Here is an 8,846-nt window from a genome sequence, read left to right on the forward strand (position 1 = left end):
GTGTAGTGTGCAAAATTCTGCCACAAATCACCATGTGTTTAACAACAATGCAGCATTTCCCCAATTATTCTGGGGTCATTGTAGGCATCCACCACAACTAATGTAGAAGCTTTAGTTAATTGTGACCAGTTGCAGCATGCTTTTTTGCTGCATTGTATGAATGGCATCACTCCCAGTGCAAAAATAAGGCGCCCAGTTCACTGGATTGAGATCAGCTGCATGCCCTGGCACAGCCTGCTAGAAAGGAACCCTGGCAGAACAAGGCAGGTGGCAATGCCAAGGTTACCTTACATCTGTGAGGCCTGCACTTTGTAGCTTGTGCAATTCATCAGAGGTGGCTGGACAGGCACACTGGCACTTGTGTTTATAGGCACATGTTAATAACACTGTCTCACACAGTTTTGATGCTTTGCACAATAGAAATGAGCACCTTAATATTATAGTATATGGGAGCATTCACCCTAATGTTAAGGGCAAATTTAATAGAAAACAATATTTAAAAAAGGATTATTTCAAATATCACTAACAAACACAGAGATAATTTACTATTATCTGCCTTTCCAGACTGTTTAACCCCAAACTGTCTGAGCCCAGTGCTCTGTGGCTTTGGGGAGAGGAACTGTAGCTGTGCATATGGAGCATACAAAGGGGAGAAGGGGAAACGATTTATGATTTATCCTTCATTTATATAGCAATGACACTTTTATAGAGATTGTTCATCATTCATGTCAGGATTGTGTAATTTGGCATGAGGGAGAAAACCAGAAAAGCTGAAAGAAACCCACACAGACATGGCGAGTATATACAAACTCTTCACTGATAATGTCCAGGTTAGAATCAAACTCAGTACCCCAGTGCTAACCAATGAGAAGCTGTGACACTGGCCCATATCTCTTTTCAGTCATCTCCATGCCAGCTGATTCCAGCATAGATGTTGAAAAGTTTTGGCCTATGTGTACTTGAACTACAGATGGAGTTTTGTCCTTTAATTGGCTGATCTGACCTAACATGTATGTGTGCCCTTGTGCACTGTGAATCATACTTACAGTGGCTTGCAAAAGTATTTGGCCCCCTTGAACTTTTCCACATTTTGTCACATTACAGCCACAAACATGAATACATTTTATTGGAATTCCACGTGAAAGACCAATACAAAGTGGTGTACACGTGAGACGTGGAAAAAAATCATACATGATTCCAAACATTTTTTTACAAATAAATAACTGCAAAGTGGGGTGTGCGTAATTATTCAGCCCCCTTTGGTCTGAGTGCAGTCAGTTGCCCATAGACATTGCCTGATGAGTGCTAATGACTAAATAGAGTGCACCTGTGTGTAATCTAATGTCAGTACAAATACAGCTGCTCTGTGACGGCCTCAGAGGTTGTCTAAGAGAATATTGGGAGCAACAACACCATGAAGTCCAAAGAACACTCCAGACAGGTCAGGGATAAAGTTCTTGAGAAATTTAAAGCAGGCTTAGGCTACAAAAAGATTTCCAAAGCCTTGAACATCCCACGGAGCACTGTTCAAGCGATCATTCAGAAATGGAAGCAGTATGGCACAACTGTAAACCTACCAAGACAAGGCCGTCCACCTAAACTCACAGGCCAAACAAGGAGAGCGCTGATCAGAAATGCAGCCAAGAGGCCCATGGTGACTCTGGATGAGCTGCAGAGATCTACAGCTCAGGTGGGGGAATCTGTCCATAGGACAACTATTACTCGTGCACTGCACAAAGTTGGCCTTTATGGAAGAGTGGCAAGAAGAAAGCCATAGTTAACAGAAAACCATAAGAAGTCCCGTTTGCAGTTTGCCACAAGCCATGTGGGGGACACAGCAAACATGTGGAAGAAGGTGCTCTGGTCAGATGAGACCAAAATGGAACTTTTTGGCCAAAATGCAAAATGCTATGTGTGGCGGAAAACTAACACTGCACATCACTCTGAACACACCATCCCCCACTGTCAAATATGGTGGTGGCAGCATCATGCTCTGGGGGGGCTTCTCTTCAGCAGGGACAGGGAAGCTGCTCAGAGTTGATGGGAAGATGGATGGAGCCAAATACAGGGCAATCTTGGAAGAAAACCTCTTGGAGTCTGCAAAAGACTTGAGACTGGGGCGGAGGTTCACCTTCCAGCAGGACAACGACCCTAAACATAAAGCCAGGGCAACAATGGAATGGTTTAAACCAAAACATATCCATGTGTTAGAATGGCCCAGTCACAGTCCAGATCTAAATCCAATCGAGAATCTGTGGCAAGATCTGAAAACTGCTGTTCACAAACGCTGTCCATCTAATCTGACTGAGCTGGAGCTGTTTTGCAAAGAAGAATGGGAAAGGATTTCAGTCTCTAGATGTGCAAAGCTGGTAGAGACATACCCTAAAAGACTGGCAGCTGTAATTGCAGCAAAAGGTTGTTCTACAAAGTATTAACTCAGGGGGCTGAATAATTACGCACACCCCACTTTGCAGTTATTTATTTGTAAAAAATGTTTGGAATCATGTATGATTTTCGTTCCACTTCTCACGTGTACACCACTTTGTATTGGTCTTTCACGTGGATTTCCAATAAAATTGATTCATGTTTGTGGCTGTAATGTGACAAAATGTGGAAAAGTTCAAGGGGGCCGAATACTTTTGCAAGCCACTGTAAATGGCAATTTTCTGTTTAGAATTACCCAACAGAACATACTACTAAAAATATATATAGCACTTGCTACTTGGGTATCTGCAAGCTTGCAGGTCCACACTGGCAATCTGTGGATTCTGGCAAATGCCAGTTGCTGTAAGATGCCATAGACAGTCAATATTTATTGGGCCTGTGCGGGGTTGTTTGGGCCTCTGTGTACTTGAATGGTCTGTTTTGAAACCCAGTTTAGACCTGGTTCAAGGCATAGGATGATGCTATGGGTCACTGCACATGGGCAAACTTAGTGCCTTTTTATTACATATGGGCGTTAGACTGCAGTGGTCACATTATGGCCCCCATCCATTCTCTGCCTCCTGCCCACATCCCTCGCTTCCTGCCCACTGGGGAGGGGGGTTATTTGCCACTACATTATATAGAAGGCAAAACCTATGGTCTGGGCCCTGTCCCACTAGCTGCCTGCAACTGTGGGGTCTTTTTCCTATTTAGTTACACCAGTGTTTTCATGCCTGCGGGATTTTGAGCTTTAGGGCACTGCCACAAAGGGAAGGTGACAAATGCTCAGAATCACTCTCTGTTCATTTGAACAGCAATCGAGGGTGCCCTCTGGTGTTAGGCGCTGAAGGTACCTTTAGCAAGTAAGCAATGGTCAACAATTCTTCCTTTTCATTTGCTTATAATGGAGTCTATGGGAGATGGACTTTTGGAGCTTTCTGGATAACGGGTTTCAGGATAACAGATCCCATACCTGTACCACTACGTTCTGGATGATGGATGCTCAAGGGTTCTCCAGTGTCACAGCAGAAGAGGCAGGGGGAGACACAATGGTGTTTAGAACACTATACAGATGAGCAAGGGACTTGTTTGGATGCAATAAATTGTGTCAATATTTGCTTTTTCTCTGTAATAATAAAACAGTACAGTGTACTTGATTCTAACTAAGATATAATTAACCCTTAAGGGAGGCAAAACAATTCTAATGGGTTTAAATGATTATTTAAAAAAATAATAAGTAGCCTTAAGGTATAAAGATCCAAATTAAGTAAGGACCCCTTATCCAGAAAACCCCAGGACCCAAGCATTCTGGATAACAGGTCCCATATATGTACCACAATTTTTCAAGTCTTGTTTCTCAGAGTGAGTCAATGTCCCAGCAACCACTCACATGTACAAATGAAATATGCAGAAAAGGATTGTTATACAATTTTAATCCGATAACTGTTCCATATAACTCCCTTAGCTGTGCGTCATTCATTCTAATGGGCAACGATACATATAAACAGAGCGAGGAGATGAATATCTACGCTATCAAATAGGGGAATTGTCTCATCTGCGCCTAACAGACTGTTTATAGGAGTATGACAGAAATAAATAGGTTAGGATCAAAATGGGGGGTCTGGGAGGAAAAGATGCAGAGCGGAACTGTAGTACAGTGTGGCTTCATTCCAGAAACTAGTAGAATAAATAAAGAAAGTAGATAATAGATAATAAATAAAGCTAGTAGAATAAATAAGAAGTGATTTGTGAATCTCGCCAACTGATTAAAGAAACAGATCTGGAATTCACTTGTGTCTAAAAACATATCTTGCAGATTTCAAGATACACAAACCTGTTAAATATAAAGGGAAACAAACAGGTTTTTGTGCATTATACTTGTGTTGAAGTTACTGTCCGGCATTCATACATCCCAACTGTACCCTTTCTCAGGACCGTAGCCAATGTTTTATTAGAAAAGACATGGGACTACTAACTGCATTTACTTTTCACTACACTAACCCATAATCCCTCTACTTCAACATGTATAAAATACATTAACAGAATTAAATCAAGCCCCCTTCCCTAACACCCTCTTCGACCACCATAAAATGTTAAGCCTGCAAACTCACTTAAAGGAAAACTATACCCCCCAGAAGGAATACTTAACCAACAGATTGTTTAATAGGCCATGTAATATGAAATAAACTATCTTACTAAACTGGAATACACATATCACTAAATATTGCACTTGTACATCTTTTCCAGCTATATGGATGTTCTGCACATTACGGCCTGAGGGGCATATCAGAAAGGTCAAAGTCACATGGGTCAGTTTTGGGCATATAAGGGCTACTAAAAACGCAGTGAGACAAAAGCTCCAACATTGACCGGTATGTTATTGCCCTAAATGGGCAAGTGTTGGTCAAGGGTGAAGGGGATTGGGATGGGACCAAAGTTGGTTAGGACATGGCCAAAAAACCTTCATATCTTAATCTTTAAATGTTGGCAGATATGGACATTGCATACCCTCCAAGCAGCCCAGACAGACCACCTATAGAATAGGTAAGTATGTCACTATGTGCCCATCACCTTTCCATGCAATAGGAGAATACAGAATGGGATGCAAAGCAAAACTGCCAAGGTTGTAAAGTGAAGGGGTCAGATTACAGATTGCAGTCTTTTCACGGTGGGCAATTTATCCTTCTGAAAATGACACATGTACAACATTTTTCAAGATTAAATTAAATTTCACTATGTAACTTCCTCTCGGAGTGGTTTTATCCACAATGCAGCATTCCCCCCTTGAATTGTGCCGCATTATTATTATACTGTACAATGCGCCAACATATTCTGGAACAATAAATAGGTGTATACACTGAAAGTACAGATTTACATACAAAGCAACCCATAACCAATACAAAAGGAAACGATAAAATTAAAGGAAACTATACCACCACACAATGTAGGTCTCTATAAAAAATATATTCCAAGCTCATATGTAATCAGTAAATAGTAAAACACAGGCTTTGTGTTTATTACCAATGGACAGAACCGATTGGAACATGTATAACAGGTTATACTGTAGCTGCTCACACTGTAACCGAAAGGGACCGATACTGTATTTAAAGTACCAGTAGTAATGGAGATTTCCATGTTGTGTTTCTTGTCTAACTTGCATTTTGGTGACTCTACTAGAAGCCATGCAGTCATCCTGCAAGATCATACAGCCAGATACAGGACATAAAACAGACATGAACTAAGAATAATACTATAAACAGATTTTCTAATGCCAGGACATATCACAGCTGCTTTCACATAACTGTTTAACCTCGTGAAGCACAGAAGGTGCCAATACTTGTGTGCCTAAATACACATCTACAGAAGGTATGTTTTCACTCATCTTCTTTACTTCCACTTAACCCAAAACCTCCCCACTCCTGCCAGCTATATCTGTATCCATTAGCTTTTACCTTCATGTATTAATGTAGCACAGGATCTGGTATATTCATAAATTGCTTTATTTCCTTTTCACCGTCTTCATTGTATTTAGCGTTAATTATAAAAAGGCCAGTTCTGATCATAGCCATAAATAAGCAAATCATGAAAACATATTCCATACTATTCTGGGACAGCTCAGAATCCGGGCAGTATCTCTTTATTGCTTTAAAAATCTGTTGGGCAAGGGAAAACAACATAAATGAAACAATTTCAAATGAAACACTTCAAACACTGACAGAAATGTTATTATCCTTTTTTACTAGAACTTCTAGAGGTCCTTCTGGCAGGGATCGTTAGGACACAGCCACCACTCATTTGAAACACAGACAGGGACCTGAGAGGATCTATAGTGAGCTCCAATAAAGAGGCCATTTTTAGACAGAATTAATTTTTTTAGATCAAAGTAAAACCAGCACCATATATTATTCATAACTGCCTACAAGGTTGGAGTTTTCTTTGTTTATCTCAGATGTCTCCTTAGAAACTTTCAAAATGCTTATTTAGTTGTGTTATGCAAGTACAAAATGTAATCAAAGCATGCCATATATTGCTCACAGTGATCCAATATTTCTAAAAATAACCATTAATGTATGTGTAAAGATTCTTTCTATCCCACTGTGAGTTATCACCAAAACAGCACATTATATACAAATCTGTCAAACCCTTTCCCTCTTTTTTTCCCCAGGAGTTAAATGAATTTTTATTGCCCTCCCCCCCCCCACCGGTCTCCCATCACTCTGCCTCATTCCCGTTTCTCTAGCTTTCCCCCAATTTTACTGGTCTTCTGGAAAAACAACCAGCAGCTTTAGAAGAATTTATTCATCTTTATACATATCTGGTTTCTGAAAATTTGCAGAATCCCCCAATTCTGTAAGATGAGAGCTCTGTATATAAGCATTCATGCAGAAGTTAAGAGATGAGTTCCTAATAAATCAAGCTATATAGACTTTTATGCCAATTGGTACAAAAATTGGCACAACATAGGTCCTACAGAGAACATTGACTACTTGCAGAGCTGTCAACCTGACAGATATGTCACCCTGGGGAAATGCCAAAAATCTTCCCTGGTACCTGGTAGTGATGTCACATGCATACACAAAATCACCGCTATGGGTGAGATCTAGTTATGTGATGGGTTGTGCTATGGGTTAGGTACATTTGAGTGACTGCTTATAATGTTGGTAGGTGCAACTGAGAGACTGATTGTGGTTTGTGTAAAATTGAGTTGTGTATCTTGTTGTGCTATGGGTTCCCTACATTTGACGATTATCATGATGGTAAGTGAAACTGAGGGACTGGTTGTGCTGTGGATGAGTTACATTTGAGAAACTATTTGTGCTGTGTGCTAGGTATATTTGTGAGATTGTGGTGTGATTTAGGCGTAATTGAGAGACTGGTTGTAAAGTGTGTTAAATTTAGTTTGTGTGTTGTTGTGCTATTGTTTTTTTTACATTTGAATGACTGGTTATGATGTTGGTAGGTGCAACTGAGTGACTGAATGGGCTGTGAGTGATATAAAGTGGAGCGAATGGTTGTGCTAAGTGATTTATGTTGTAAATCAGGGGTCGCCAACCTTTTTTTCTTGTGACACAGTCAAATGTAAAAAGACTTGGGGAACAACACAAACATCATAAAAGTTCATGGAGGTGCCAAATAAGGGCTAAGATTGGCTATTAGGGAGCCTCTATGCACACTATCAGCTTACAGGAGGTTTTGTTTGGTGATGCATCATGTTTTTAGGCAACCAAAACTTGCCACCAAGCCAGGAATTGAAAAATAAGCTCCTGCTTTGGGGGCACTGAGAGCAACATCCAAGGAGTTGGTGAGCAACATGTTGCCCCCTAGCCTAAGGCTTATGGCCAACACAATATCAGCACAGAGTCTGCATGTAGGGGCTCTTACACAAGGGTATTTTTATCTACAGCTAGTCAGGGCTGGATTTCTCTTCTGGGCGCCCTGAGGCCGCCCCTGTTGGTCCCCCCCCCCAGTGCGCATGCGCACGACAAACCCCCCTCACGCAGCCACGAGTGCGCACGCGCTCCTTTAAACTCCCATACGGCGCAGTGGGGAGAGGTCCCGACTGCTCCGTATGGGAGCCAAATTTAAAAATTTTCTTGCGGCGGGGCGGCATGCCGCCCCTAAACTTCTGCCACCCTAGGCCCGGGCCTTTGTGGCCTCTCCACAAATCCGGGCCTGGCTGCATTGTCTTTTTATGAATTCCACTGTACAAAATGCATTTGTTAAGAGAATATTATTCTCTATGGGGCCTGTACAAACAGGGCCACACTGAAATGCCAACGACATAAAACGAAGTGCCATTAGTACAGGCCCAGTGGTGTAATTTTGTATAAAGCAAACACTGCACTCTCAGGGAACCCAGACAAGGGGTCCAGACCACAGGTTTGCTGTACCATAGCCCCCCTCACTGGCAGCACAGTCAGGGCAGGGAGGGGGGTTGGGGAAGGAGGGACTGGTCGCACCAGGCCCTCTTAGAGGAATTTTCTGCATGGGGGCCCAGAGAGAAGAATGGGATTTTTTATCATTTAAATGTTCATTTGTGGTGAAACATACACATATACCCATGTGTAAAAGACCAGTTAGGCAGGGGATCTTACAGCAGGTCTCAGAAACCATTGAAATACTTTGGGCCCTCTCTATACACACCCAGGGGGTCCAAAGATGTAAAAGCTTGTAAAAATGGTCCCTAAGAGCCAAAGCAATAACTGGCCCACGCTTGGGTTTTGAAGTACAAAGACATACAGGTTCTAACAAAACTGCCCTCGGTGTGTGTATGTCTGTTGTGTGGATACGAGCCTATGTATGAAACAAGGCGAAGTAATGAAGTCACTTGGCAAAATATTTCCCGCGATAAAATGTATTAATCCGCAATGTACATTCATTGTCACTCTGCAATCAGTCTGCACCACCAGCCCAGAAGCGGA

The sequence above is a fragment of the Xenopus tropicalis genome, chromosome 4 (assembly GCF_000004195.4).
Source record: "Xenopus tropicalis strain Nigerian chromosome 4, UCB_Xtro_10.0, whole genome shotgun sequence".
In the NCBI taxonomy this organism is placed as follows: Eukaryota; Metazoa; Chordata; class Amphibia; order Anura; family Pipidae; genus Xenopus; species Xenopus tropicalis.